This window comes from Vicugna pacos, chromosome 3 (assembly GCF_048564905.1).
Source record: "Vicugna pacos chromosome 3, VicPac4, whole genome shotgun sequence".
Classification (NCBI taxonomy): Eukaryota; Metazoa; Chordata; class Mammalia; order Artiodactyla; family Camelidae; genus Vicugna; species Vicugna pacos.
The window spans coordinates 12,960,684-12,976,211 of record NC_132989.1 but is presented as its reverse complement, the minus strand read 5'-3'; the positions used below and the strand labels follow the sequence as shown (position 1 = coordinate 12,976,211).

The following is a 15,528-nucleotide window of genomic DNA, read 5'->3' as shown; positions in this document are numbered from 1 at the left end:
TCTACTTTATATTTTTCCGTAATACTTATTTTTGTAATAAGCACATATTGTCTTTGTAGTTAGAAAATAATGATACAGGTTTTTTTAAAGTACAGTTTCTGATTAGTTTGTGTGGCATATTCTCTCTTCTCATTTCTCAAGAGACTTAAGGAGCATGGGAATTCCAAAACACACTGTCCCATCCTTTTTTCTCCTTCTCTATTCCTACTTTTTCCGGTCCTCACCTCACTGTCTAGAGCCTTACTTTGGCCTCACCTACTCTCTGTCACGGACCTTCTCTGTCCCTTCCAACCCTCTCAAGTCCCCATTATATAGCCCATCTGTCCCCATTTTATGCTGGCTTTGTTTCTCTGTATCTTTCCCATGTAAGTGTACACAGACTACTGAGGTTTCAAATATTTTCTCTAGCACTGTGACCAATAGACCATTTTATGAGTGAACAGAAGGGACATCATTTCTGGCATATTCTGCTCTACGAATGCATCTACTTTGTGGCATGGGCCTCTGTTTTTTCCCATTTGTAAAATGATAGAATAGTATTAAATAACCTCTCAGGATCTTTCCCAAGCTAATATTCTATGATTGCTTAAGAAAATATGATCATTTACTACTTTAAGGTTGTCTGGCTTTGTGCTACTCTTCACTGCTAGAGTGGGAGAAACTTTTTATTGTATTTCTTAAAAAACGTGCTGACAGTGAGGCAGCTGGAAGTCAGAAGATTCCAAGTTTTAGCTGTGACCTACCTCATTTGGTGGCCTTGTGCTGTTCACTTTACTTCCTTGGGTCTCAGTTTTCTCAGCCCAATAGTGGGAGCTCCTGTCTGTCTCTATCCTCATCTCTATAAGGAGATATTTCAGGATGAATGTGGATACTGACCTCGCTTTCATCACACAGATGTGCTAAGAATCAAATGGGCAAAGGAATATATAAGTGCTTTTATCCCTGTAGAGCAGTGTCTCAACCTTGGCACCATTGCCATTTGGGGCCAGATAATTCTTTGTTGGAGACTGTCCTGCGTATTGGAGGCCATTCATCAGCATCCTTAGCCTCTACTTACTAGATGCTAGCAACCTCCTCTCCCCAGTTGTGACAGCTAAAAATGTTTCCCAATGTTGCCAAATGTCCCCTGGGGGTGCAGATTGACCCTGATTTGAGAATTACTGATATAGAGTCATATTTTGACTTCCAGCGTTGTGATTATATAACTACTCTGAGAGGAAGCAAATGAAAAGAAGAAAAAAATCACGTAAGTAGAATTCCAGAGAGTGCCAGTGATGACTCCAGTGAGGAATAGAGGATAATACATGAGTGAAGATAGTGCCAAATACAGCATCATTTCTGAGCAGTCATATTTCCTGTGGGAACAATCTGTACCCTCAAGAAAGATGGGGACATCAATCTTGTTGAGGAACCCTCCCACCACAGCACAGGAGATTCGGGGCTATAGTTCTTGCCAACTTCTGGTTATATATGGTGATTGGAGGGAAATGTCAAAGAAACAGGAAGGACACAGCTTATTCTACAAGGTCAAAGACATACAGAATTTCATGGATAATAGAAGGCATTTAGTCAAATCTCCCATTCAAGTGCTACACTGCTCTGTGTAGTATTCTCAATTTTACTAGCTATTTGACCTTGAGCAACTCATCCTCTCTGAGCATTTGTTTCCCCCTTTCCTCTTTGATTCCAAAAGAATCTTCAATTTGTCCAATTCCTTAATAATATAGTAACAGTTGTGAGTAAGATTAATCATTGTTCCCCTGCGCTTTGTATGCAGTGCCTCAGGCATATAGCGCCCTATGTAGCAGTATATCTTGTTATTGTCTCATTTTATAGATGACGAAATTGGGGCTAAAGAGAAGCTTTACCCAGCTCTCCCTGTCTCCAGAGCCCACACTCTTGCCCACCACTCCAAGTATCACTGCTTTACAGTAAAGGACTTAACACACAACATAGTACCCTGGTTGGTTGTTCATCCCGTCTGCTAGACTGTGAGGAATTTGAGTGATCTCTACACCTGCTCCCAGGCTCCAAGGGCTACAACACATGCACTGTACTATTCTGGAACTGCTATGCCTTAATCTTAAGGAATAAAGAGCTCACGGTGGAATTTGAGACACCAGGACCCAATAGGGCAGCAGGAGTGTGTATAAAGAGCCTGAATGAATCAGAAATGGTGCTCATTCCAGACAGCAAGTGACTAAAAGGTTTTGATAGATGTATAAACTAGGATTAAGTAGAAATGGAGAAATAAATTTTCCAGTGCCTTGGATTTTGAAGTAAGAAAGCACAGGAGGGTTAAGTACTTGTTTATGCTCACCCACTGTGTTGGTAGCAAAACAGTGTTGAGACTGGGCTCTGGGTCCCAGTCCTGTTTCCTGCCATTATCAGTGGGATGCTATGTAGGTTGAAGGATCAGGATGTAGCCTCTGGAAACATGTTACTTGAGCTGTGAACTGAGATCAGAGGAGAGATACTTAACCTCCATGACCCTCCTTTTCCTTATCTGCAATGGGAATCACAGGAGTTCCTACCTCTAAGGCTAGCTGTGAGGAGTAAATGAGATCAAGTGCAAAAAACGCGTAGCACAGTGCCTGTCACATAGTAAAGGACTCAACAAATGCTAGCAATTATTAGTATTTTTAAAGACTTTTAAGAGATTTCTAGCTTTATGTTTTGATGATTTTTCTTAGAATGCAACATTTATTTTTAAACTACATATAATAAAATTTTTCCTTTTTTTTTTACATAGACTTATTTGAGTTTTGGCAAATTCACACAGTCATGTAACCATCGCTGCAAACAAGATACAAAATAGTTTCATCACTCCAAGAAATTCCCAACTTTTTCCCTTTCTAGTTAACCCCTGTGTCTACTCCTAGATATGGTAAAAAATGATCTATTTCTGTTCCTGTAAATGTGTCTTCTTCAGAATGTCATTTAACTGGAACCATACATTTTGTAGTCTCTGAGACTGCCTCCTTTCTCTTAGCATAATTCATGAGATTTATCCATGTTGTTTTATATCTCTATCTGTATCTATATCTATATCATTGTTTCATTTCTGCTCATTGCTGAATAGTATTCTGTTGTGCAGATATAGCACAGTTTGTTTATCCATTCACCACCAGCTGAAGGACATTTTGTTATTTGCAATATATGGAGCAATGATGATAGAGATGCTATAAACATAGGGTTTTAGGTAAATATAAACTGTCATTTCTTTTGGGCAAATAACTAGGAGTGTGATTGCTGGGTCATAGGATAAATACACGTTTATGGGAGACTGACAGACTGTTTCCCGAAGTGACTGTGATCTTTTACATTCCCATCTGTAATATATGAGAATTGCAGTTTCTCCACTTCTTCCCCAATACTTGGTATGGCCAGTCTTTTAACTGTTAGGTGTTTAAGTAGATGTGTCATGATATCTCATTGTAGTTGTAATTTGAATTTCCCTAATGACAGATGTTGTTGAGCATCTTTTCATGTGCATATTTGCCACCACTTTATCTTTGGTGGAATGTCTTTTCCAGTCTTTTGCTCATTTTTTAAAAATTGGGTAATTTGTTTACTTAGTATCAATCTTGAAAATTATTTATCCATTTTGGTTACAAGTATTTTGTCAGATAGGTGTTATATTAATATTTTCTCCTAGTCATGGTTTATCTTTTCATTCTTTTTTTTTTTTTATCTTTTCATTCTTTGAACTGTGTCTTTTGTAGAGGAGAAGTTTTGGATTTTGATGACATCCAATTCATCAGTTTTTCTTTTATAGATCATGCTTTACGTGTTGTGTGTAAGAAATCTTCACTTCCTCTAAAATCACAGAGATTTTTTTTCCCCAATGTTTTCTTCAAGAAGTTTTATAGTGTTAAGTTTAAGATTTAGGTCTATAATCCATGCTGAGTAAATTTTTATATCAAATGTGATGTATACATTGAGGGGTTTTTTTGGATGTATGGATATCTACTAATTTTGTAATGCTAGTTACATGTAAACAGTGGATGCTGCTGCTGTGGCTGGCGTATCACATGTCAGTATCTTAAGAATATGGATAACTTCTATTACCAGGATTATCATTATAATTATCATCATCCATCTGTCCATCCGTAGTTCTTTCTTCAATAAATGAGTATCTACTGACAGTCACTATCATAGGTAAAAAGTTGCCAACAGTATTGACTATGATGTCAAACAACCCAGGCTCCTTAAGTAGGGCAATTATGGGGGTGCACAAATTTGTAATGATGATGCCAGATGCCATGTCTGTTTGTCAGCCTGATGAGGAATTAATTTCTTGGGTCTAAGAAGGGAGGAAACTTGAAACCTGACGAAGTCAATTTTCTTAATTTCATAGCTCACTTCAGATCCTAGGGACAGAAATAATCAGGTTTTAATTGAGCAAAACCATATCCAGGGACTTTGAGAATATCTTGTGAACAATTTTGCCAGTGGACCAAGTGTCCAGAGACAGAGTTCTAGGAAGAAATTATTTGTTTATCTCACTTTTTTTCCCTTATTACTAATATATTATCTTATCTCTCTGTGTGAACATCTATCAATACAACTTTCCCACAAACAATTTAGAAAATCTACCTGAAATCTTGACATCAATTTCTTTCCATGTATGGAATAGTAGGAAGCACATGGGAATGAATCCATGGTCCATCTCTATAGCCAAATGTATGGTGCATGATTTTATTTCTTTTTAACCACAATTCTTTTAGCTGCAAAAGTAAAATATTGTACTAACATTTTAGGGTTTATTACCTCGCAGGGTTATCTTCACTGGGCAGTGAAGAAATTAAGATGATGACTCTAGAGTATAATGTACAAATAGGGTGAGTGGGATACTTTCCATGGCATTAATTCATGTAATAACACCACACATGTGAGTAATTCCTATATTCCAGGCACTCTACTAGGCTTTTGAGATACAGTGGTGAGTTCAAAATAAATATAATCCTTGCCTATAGGGAGCTTGTGGTTTAGTGGGGAGAATGAGACGAAAGCAGATAATCACAAACAGAAATGTACAATTACAAATTGTATTACATCCTAGGAAGTTGTATAATAAATTGTCTTTGCTGAAATGAGTCCCCGGATCGTTTGACATAACCCCAGTAAAATTTATGGGTTGTCCTTTCTCTAAATAATTCTGTGTTCCCTAGGAAAGAGTTATTTCTCAACTAGGAATAAAGAGTGTTCTCAAAAAAGTCAGAAAATATAGAAAAGTAGCCTCAGTAAATGGTCTTGGGTATAACATGAAGTCAATGTCATTTTATTACCAAAAGCATTAATTTAGTATTTTAGAGGTCATAGTATCTGTTTTCATTTCTGTATTAAGAATTAAAGAGCAGGAGTTAACTTGTATTTAAAAATTACACTTTCTCTCTTTCTCAAACAGTGGAGTCTTCCAGTGACTCAGAATCATCATCATGAACAGTGATCTTTTGCTCTGTAGGACTCACTTGGTGGAGGGACCACACACGTCTATTCTGAATGGCCCCTGGGTATACTTTTTGAGTTCTTATATCTGCTTCTATAATGTTGCTGTTTTTTCTATTGTCAGCTGTCACCCTTCCTGTTCTCGACATGTTTGCTCCTCTAGCCCTTTTCATTTCTATTTCTAATCTGCTGTGGTTTGGGAAACAGTATAACCATGTTGATGAGTATTATTTGTGAAGTGAGAACAGTCTCTGAAGAAGATCAGAAACCCTCTTCCTTTAGCAGAGTGCATCAACTTCATGCATGAAAGATTTTGTATGTTTGAAGGTCAGTTTTGGGGAGTAGTAATAGTTCTCATCACAAACGTCTTTAAATAAATAAGGTGATTAATATATACCAATGAGAGTGGTAACCAATTCAAATATATCATACTGGCATGGTGCTTTTCATTTTTTAAAGTGCTGTTTTACCCTCTAGCTTACTTTATCTTCTCTAAATTGAAGTAGAGAGAGATAAGATGGATATTATAAGGAAACTCATGCACAGGGATGTGAAGTGATTTATCTCGAGTCACTTGACCAGTTGTTGACATAATTATGGCCAGAACATAGGTCTCTGGACTCTCAGCCTGAAGATTTTAGAAGGGCAGAAAAAATAAAGAGAATAGAACTCAAGAAGTAGACATTTTACTTTAACCCATTCTGGTGAATATTACTGGAGGAAATCTCGGGTGTTTGGGGAAGAAACCTAACTTCATTTTGGGCAAATATGAGTTTCTAGACATGCTTGAATCACCGATAAATGTTGGATTTCTTGCCCCTTGGATATTTTAAAGTCCCATTTTCTCTGTCAGAGTAAATTTATCATTGACTGCCATGTGGGGAAGTTGGTGAAATGTCACAGAGAGGATGGAGAGTGTGTATGAAAGTGAGCTTCAAAATTAGGTTGCCATATCTCATAAAGAGAAATGCAATATGTCATGGCTTTGGCATTAAATTTTCCTGTCATTCATTCTTTGTTTGTTCAACAAATACTTATTTGGTGACAGGTACTACGCTATGCCCTGAGCGTGTAAAGATCAGCAAAACATTGCTTACACACTAGGAAGAAGTGTGACGGAAACATTCTATGATTAGATTGTGGAGATTGTTCTACAACTCTGTAAATATACTAAAATTAATTAGATTATACACTTTCAGTGGGTGAATTTTATGGTATGTAATTATAGCCTCAGTTAAGCTGTTTGAAAAGAGGCAAATTAAAGTAAGCATGATGAGTGCCATAATAGGGATAAATTTAAGGTACTATGGGAGCTCTTAAGAGACACCCAAATTCAAAGAGACAGGAAGGACCTCTTGCAGAAGTGGTATTTAAGCAGAGACTTAAAGAATAAATAAAGAATTCCTGGGAAAGGAGTGGAGGAAGATTGGACAGAGTGACAGAAATAACATGAGTCAACACCTGAAAGTAATGGACAAGATGCATGGTCTACAGACTGTAAGAGGTAGAGTGGTTTAGCTTTGCTAGAGCTCAGCTTATAAGGGGGAGTGACAAGACCTGAAGCTGGTGGGGTAAGCAGGAATTAAGCATTATGACCTTCTATATCATGAAGAGGAATTTGGAATTTATTGTAAAGGCAATATAGAGCCATTAAAAGTTTCAAGGCATAAGAATGTCGTGAATAAGTTTGTGCTTTGGACGGTCAGTCTTGCTGTACTGAGGAAGCTTGTTTAAGAGGAGGAAGTCTACAGGTAAGGAGACCAGAAACACAGCTGATTCTGTAAAGTCAGTGAGTGGATTTGAACTAAGTAAATGCATTTATGAGGTAGAATCAGAAGGACTTTATGACAAATTAAGTGTAGGAGATGAGGAAGTTAAAGATGTTGAGGAAGATTTTTGTTTGTGTTTGGGTGACTACATACCTGAAAGTGCTGTTCACCAAGAGAATGGCTGCTGGGTGTAGATGAGTCTTGGAAAAAGGAAAAGACAGTAAATTCAGTTTTGGACATTTTAAAATTGAGGTGTTTGTAGGATATTTAAAAGTTAAATAGGTAGAGAGAAAGAGAAAGAAAGAAGAAAGGGCGGGGGGGAGGGAAAGAGAGAGGGAGAGAGAGAGATATCTAGGCTGGGGTATAGATTTTGGTGGTCACCAGCTCATACATGATAATTTAGGCCAAGTGATTAATGAGATTTCTTCAAAAGAAAAGGTAATACATAGCAAGAAGAGAAGAGACAAAAGAAAAAACTCATAATGGGCATAAAAAATCACTATGTGGGCAGAAGAAGGGGAGACTTGAAGGGAGATTTAGAAGAAATAGCTGGATGGGTAAGTGTGACTAAAATAGGGGATTATAATGTTGAAGATCTAAAAACAGAAGCCATTTAAAGTGTTCATTGTTGCACAGATATTAATGACTGATCTTAGAAGTGGACTGAAACTTGTTCCTTGGATTTAGTGACAAAGGTCATTGGTGCCCTTAACAAGAGTAATTTTAATGAAGTAATAGGGGAGAAAACTATATTACAAGATGATGAACAGTGGACATGAGAATAGAATGTGAAAGAGTGGAGTTAGCTAGTGTAGACAGTTCCTTCAGGAAACTTGTTTGAAGGAGAAGGGAGAAATGGGATGTAGACTGGTATGTGAAGATAGAATTTTTGTTTTTAAAATAAGATTGGAGAGAATTTTACATGTCTAAATGCTGCTGGAATAGATTTAGGAGATAAGCAGGATTTGATAACATAGAAGGGAGCTGGATTAATCAATAGGAGTGCAGGAGAGTATGAAATGCAAAGGCTCCCATTGTCTGTCATAGGTGATACAGTTGTCCACTTTGAGAGTGAGGAAGAGTGATGGAATAAGTGGTACAGAAGCTAAACACATTTTGGGACATCCCCTGTGTTACATGGGAAAGAGCACTGAACAAGGAAACATAGGAGAATTGCCAGGTGGCATTGGAGACAGTGGATTTGTATTGATGTCAAACTGGAATTTTTTCCAATAGACAGAGTAGCCCTGATGTAGGAGAAAGAAAGGCCAGTCATTGGATTAACTCAGAGTTGAGGTTTTGGATGAGCAAAGACAATTTTCAATCAAGGTTTATGTGATTCATTATCATAGAGCCTTAGTTGAATACCTGTGAAATAGAATATAGGAAGAGACTGATAGACGGGATTCCAGGGGCTAGACATTTCAAAAGGAGGAACAACAAGTATGGGGGAATCCTAGGGAACTGAAAGGCTGGCTGTATCTAAACATAATGAAGGATGTTTGAATCAAATGTCTTGAGTGAAACAGCACTGGGGACAGTGGTTAGCATGGCCAGGAGTATGTGGCTGAAGAAGATGAAAGTCATTGAAGTTAAAGAGGTAAACATGTTAAGAAGCCAATAATTGAATTACAGTCCAAGCTCTTCCTCTTTCTAGCCATAGTATCTAAACCAAGGCAGTCGATTAACAAATATGTCGTTTGTCTGTTCTGTGACAGCACTGTGGACACAGAAGTAAACAAGATAATCAGAAGCCCTGTCCTCAACAGTTTACATTCCAGTGAGTCAGAATTTTAAAATATGAACAAATAAATAAGGCAGAAACTTCAGGCACTGTTATGTACTTCAAAGAAAATAAGATCAGTAAGTAATATGGAGAGAGGCTACTTTAGCTCTGGTGGTCAGGAAAGACCTCTCCTAAGGAGAGAGAATGTAGAGCCTGAATGCTGAGAAGGTGGCAGTCATGCCAAGAACTGGGGGAAGAGTGTGTCAAGCAGAAGAGCAGCAAGTGCAGAAATTTAACTCTAGGGGTGATCGCAGTATGTGTAAGTGACAAAAAGAAGACCAGTGTGGTTGAACTGCAGCAAGTGGCTGGGAGTGTTGGGACTTCATGTCAGAGATAGGTACGTTGGATCATTTAGGGCTCTAAAAATAATCATTCAAGAGGTTTTAAATTTTGTTATAAGTGTGATAGGAAACCACAAAGAGATTCTAATGGTGAATATGTGAACTAATTTATGCTGCTAAGCGAAGGATAAAGTATAGGGGAGCCGAGAATGGAGAGGCTGCGATTTCCAAGGCAAGAGATGATGGTGACTTGGGCCATGCTGTTAGCAGGGAAATGGTGAGATTCAGGATTTATTTTAGAGGTATAATTGATGAAAGTTGTTAATGGATAGGATCAGAGGAATGAAGAGAAGAATAAAGGATGACTTCTAGATTATTGATCTGAGAAATGGATGGCTAGTAATACAGGGTAAGGAGCGAAATTCATAGTTCTGTTTTAGCCCTATCAAATTTAAGGTATCTCAAGCTTCATGTGGATGTAGAGTAGGTTGTTACATATTTAAGTCTGGGTTACTAGGGAATAGTCAGAACTGAAATGGATAGATTTGAGTGTCTCAGAACATCAGATAGTATTTAAAGTCATGGTACTGGATGAGATCACATATGGACTGAGAATGGGGAGAAATAAAAAGAGGTGTGATGACTGAATCTTGGAGTATTGCAATATTTAGAAACATGGAAGAGAAGGAAGATTGATCACAGGAGACTCAGAAATTTCAGCAAGTGAGTCTGGAAGAAAACGAGGAGCATGTGGTTTCCCAGAAGCCCAGGAAAGACAGTTTCAGATCAGATTAACTGTTGCTTCTCTCTGGTTGGGAGAAGAGGTACAGGTTGAGCAGAAAGTCCGGGAGGGGATTTGGGACTTTCTCCCCTTATATCCTTTGTCTTTTCCTACTCTGTGAACCCACTGAGCTTAAAAGCCAAGGCTGTAAAGAGTAAGCTTTTCAGGAAGGAGAACAACTATCTCAAAAGCTTTGTATAGATGTGAACAGAAATAATTCAAATTAGAAACTAATGTTATAGAGATTCAGATCAAGTGTCTTGAGGGTTTTTGTATTGTCTTTCCGATAGGAAATTTGGGATGTTTTCATGGTGGAGGTTATGCTCCTGTGCACGTACACACACACACTCACACACAAGCAGAGTCTTGAACAGACAGAAATAGGCAGGAAAGTTATCTTAACCAGAGAGATTAGCATAGGCAGGACACAGAGGAGGAAACTTACAGCCTGTGTGTGGAAGACCCCAATCAGTTAATTTTGTTTGGCTTACGAGTAGGTTGGTTGATTGATTATGTGCTCCCCCCATGCCCAAAGCTCACACAAAAGACATTCAATGCAGTGGTTCTTTGCCACATATGAAAATACAGATACAGCTTGACATTCAAAAGATTAGCTCTGAGTTTCTCGTCTCCTCCACTGGCATTGTTCCCTCTTCAACCTTTAATCCAAGTTTGTTAAAATCCCTGAAACTTTCCTGGTCTCCCCAGAGGAAGAACAGCAGTGAGATCGTATTGAAGTCCTAAATCCCCAATGACCCAGCTTAATCGAATGGACATATTTCATTAAACAAACACCTCTGCCATCTGCTATTCTCCAATTAGGAATGCATGAGAACATATTTCTCAATTATGTTGGAGAAGTTGTCTGGACTCAGAGGTCCTGGCAAACAGCCTTTCCTCAGGCGGTGCTCAGTGGGGAGACCTGCCTCCAGCTTGGAGTGGCCCTCATGTTTTTTCATGTCTTCTCTTGACTCCACCATTCACTTTGCATTACTGCATCCCCTTTTGGATTAGAATGAATCTGATCCAACACCCCTAACAAACATGCTACAATCTGGTTTAAAGTCATTTTATTTATTGCAACTACTAACATTTTAGAAATCTTTGTTATGGCCAGGTGGTGGGCTAGGCATTTTGTGTGGTGTTTTATCTAAACCTTAAAACTTCTCTGTTAAGTAAGTAGGATTTCCATTCTATAGATAAGGAAATTGAGACTTAGCAATCCTAAATCATTCAGCCAAGGTCCCACAGATTGTGAATGATAGAGCTGGGATTTGAACATAGGCTGTCTGGAACCAGAGCTCCTGTTTCTTCCCAATGTGCATTACTAGAAGTACCTCACGCTGACCATGTGCAGGGTGTGATATGGATGCTGTCTCACCTTCAGGGCCTTCACAGTCTGGTATGGAAGATACAAAGAAATTAATCAGGATGTGTGAAGATGAAGAAAGTGGGAAGTATAGACTGGGGATGGAAGAAGTTACCCCCAGGGTTCCAAGTCAAAACATTGATATAGTGTACTCAGGTATTTATAGTCTGTCCCAGAAATGTGGACTGAAGAGCACCCTATCACATCTGTACCCACCTGTGCCCTCAACTCTCAAACCTCTTTGTTATTTAACGAGTCAGTGGTGCTAATTTATAGACCTGGCTCATCCCACTAGGATTGCTGATGATGTAGGAGTAAAATTATATAGCATTAAGCTTTTCTAGTTCTACAGATTTATAGATACCCATCTCAGATGCCTATTTTACACTGCCCAGTGTTCCTTCTACCTGTCTTTAGTGCCTCATTGCTCAGAAAAGTTTTTTACCAGTCCACATTACTTATCTCCCAGCCTCCAATCTCACTACCTTGACTTCACTGTTGACATGTAGAGTTGCTGTCTACTGCACAGGGAAAATAGAGGTCAGCATACGGTGACTCCTCTAGCTACCTGCTTTTCTCATGACCTTATACCCCTAGCTCATTCCCTGCCATCTCAGTAGAATAGTAACACAATTAACTATTGTTGTTTATTTAGCACATTTTTTAAACCAGACACTACTAAATGTCTACATGTATTAGCTCATTCAGTCTCACAACCACCTTATGACAGGGGAGCTATTTTTAATCCTCAATTTTATAGACAAGAAAAAATGAGTCTCAGAAAGGTTAGGTAGCTGTTTCTCAGGATTATGTTCTTACAGATTTTGCCTTCTCCTCACATGTATTTGTTGTATGAAACTACATCTTCTACACTGGAATTTGACACAACATTGTAAAATGACTATAACTCAATAAAAACGTTTAAAAATAAGTACATCTTCTTACATGACACCAATCACCATGTATATACTCATACCAAATCTCTATTTGCCTAGAATTCTCTTTGAGCTTCTGTTTATTCAGCTACCCAATAGATGTCTACTGGTATCTCAGAATTAAACCTAGCCTTTGCTCCCATCATTACCCATCACCAAAATTGCTCATTTTACTACATTCCCTGTCTCCATGGATTGTAACACTATTAGAGGTCATGGTGCAATTAAGATAATATGATGGTGCTTGGCCATGTGGGAAAAGAGAGTCCTGTCCTCAGTTGGCCACTAGGCCCTACAAGATCCTCAGAGGAGACTCATGCAAAGCAATGGGAGTAATCTCGTTATTAGCCATGGTTTTGGACCCCACACCTGGTACAGAACTGAAAGTGAATCATGCTAGGCTTAGGGAGGATTCATTTCTCCATTTGAGGAACCTCAAAACAAGATGAAAGATGTGTTCTCTTTCTAACCCAATGCCCAAGCAGAATCTGTCCTCTCATATGACAAGTTATATACAGGGTAGCATGGAGAGATGGTGTGTAGGAATTTGTGGTCATTTGCCCTGGACTTTTATAGACTAGGTCCTAGGTGCTCTAGAGACAGAGCAGAGGAAAAAACATGGCTGGACTTTCTCTTGGAAGAACAGTCTCCAGTAGAGAAATTCCCTTCTCCAGGCTCTTGGGAAGAAGAGCATTAGCCAGACTCTGGCTGTGCGGAATGAGATAGCAGGGGAAAGAGTCTATTTGTTTAAATTGCCACATCATATCCTTTTGAAAGTTCTGCTCACTGAGACTAGAGCACCATACTGTGTCCTGGAATGGAGAAGATCAGCATTTCTCCTCTTCATGAGTGAAATATCCTGTCCTTGATCTCAGCCCCAGGGAGGGAGGAGTAATGAGGGGCCTTACGTGAGGAATAGCGAGCAGCTTAAAATTCTTTCTTTTAGAAGTCCTCCTTTTGTTTGTTGTGTGATCTATTTTTTTAACCTCTCCAATCCTCAGTTTCTTTGTCTATAGAATGGGGACAGCAACTCTACCTGGCACATAATAAGTCATCAATAAATGTGATGTATGGTGGTGGGGGGAGGAGTGGGTATGAGAAGATTGAGGCACTGGTGGTAGGAGTGGCAGCTGCAGTTGTGGTCACAGTGTTAGTAGAGGAGGCTGAAGTGGTCATAGTGGTGACGGTGGTTTCCATGGTGGGTAATAATCATCTACTGGTTGGTCAGAGGAGAGAGCTGTCTGATTGTTAATCCTTGCTCAACACATTTCATCTATCAACATATATAGATTTTATTTTATTAATCTGTGTCAGGTCTTAAAGTCATCTTCCTAGTTAGAACCCATGTCGTCATTTCTTTTGTCTCAAGAGGTGAAATGACTTTCTCAGGACCATGTAACAAAGATCCAGTGCTGATCTAGGGCCTCTTATTTCATGTTCTTTCCTCTCTACTGGGGACATTAGAGCAAAATAGCTAAGAGCTGGGATGACTGAGTTCACCTGTGGTCCCCCACCCCACCCTACCCTGCCACACTATTATCTGGGCAAGTTCCTTCCCCTCCTTTACCCACTGGCAAATTGGACAATGCAAGTAGTACCTATCACATAGGGTTATTGGGGAGATTAAATATGGTAATAGACTTAAAGTATGTATTAGTTTCCTGGGGCTGATGTAACAAAGTACTACATACTGGGTAGTTTGAAACAAGAGAAATTTATTGTCTCACAATCCTGGAGGCTGGAAGTTTAAAAGCAAAGTATCAGCAGAGCCATGCTCTTTCTGCGAGCTTGAGGGGAGAATCGTTTCTTGCCTCTTCTAACTCCTGGTGTTGTCAGCAATTTTGGGTGTTCCTTGGCTTGTCGATACATCACTCTAGTCACAAAGCTGTCTTCTCCCTGTGTCATGTCTTTATATCATCTTCCCTCTGTGTGTCTGCCTCTGTGTCTGAATTCCCTCCTTTATAAGGATACTGGATTGTAGATCACTCCAATTACATCGTTTTAACTGGATTACCTATGTAAAGATCTTATTTCTGACCAAGACCATATTCTGACATACTGAGGCTTAGGACTTCAACATGTCTTTTTTGAGAGAGACGTAATTCAGCTGATAACAAAGAACTTTGCTCAGTCTTGGGGACAGAGTCAATGCTCACTAAATATTTTCCTTCTTACCAAGGAGCCTCTGCTGTCAAAGAGGGCTTGGTGCTGAGGAAGAAGACTGACGGCTTAGCCTTGGCAGTTGCTCGTATTACACAGTTACACATTCAGCTCTGGAGGCAGGCGGCCTCTGTGTTCTCAGGGAACATCATCAATATTGTGACACCCTGATGTGTGTCAGCCATGGGGTTCTCCAGGGCTCCTTCCCTGGAGATTCTTGTGAAGCTAGAAAATTAGCCTCCAATCCTGGGCAGTCTGAGCGATGGCCTGCCCAGAGGCGGGAGGCTGAGAGGGTCAGAGTGGCAGAAACCTCAGATGCCACCCCACCCAATTCCCTCATCTGAGCAGTGAAGAATCTGAAGCCCAGTGAAGAAGAACCACTTGACTTAGCTCACCCAGTAGGTGGGAGGTGGGCCCACAACCGGAGCCCATGTGTCGTAATTTCCACTCAGTGCTCTTTCAACGTTATCCATATCTCACTGTCGTTGTGGTTGTTGTTTTGTTTACTTTGTACAGAGATTCTCTCTTTGAATTTCTCCACCTGTATAATGGGAGAGTTACTCTAGGCCAGCACTATCTAACAGAAATACAACATGTGCCTCAGGTAATTGTAAGTTTTCTGATGGCTGTATTAAAAAAGTAAAAATAAACAGGTGAAAATAATTCTTAGTAATTTGTGTAACCCAGTGTTTCCAGAATAATACTTCAGCATGCAATCATGGTAGGACTGTTAATGAGATGGTTTACATTTTTTTCTTACTGAAATCGTTGAGATCTCGTGTGTTTTACAGAAGATCTTCATTTCAGCCCATCACATTTCAAGTGCTCAATAGCCACACGTGGTCAGTGGCTACACGACAGGACAGTAGAGCCCTAGGGCAGTGGTTCCTAGTGCTGGGCTGCCTGCGTAGGATGAGAGTGTTGGTATACCTCTATCATTTCTTCTTTCTGAGAAAAGACTGCCCTTAAGTCAAGTTTATCTTCTATCACTCCTGA

General features: G+C 39.4%; 1 long non-coding RNA gene across 8 annotated transcripts in view; it reads left to right on the top strand.

The window, feature by feature from the left end:
* Positions 1–15,528, top strand: part of LOC140691221 (uncharacterized) — a 647,918-nt gene that overhangs the window by 217,125 nt on the left and 415,265 nt on the right. The window lies entirely within an intron of this gene.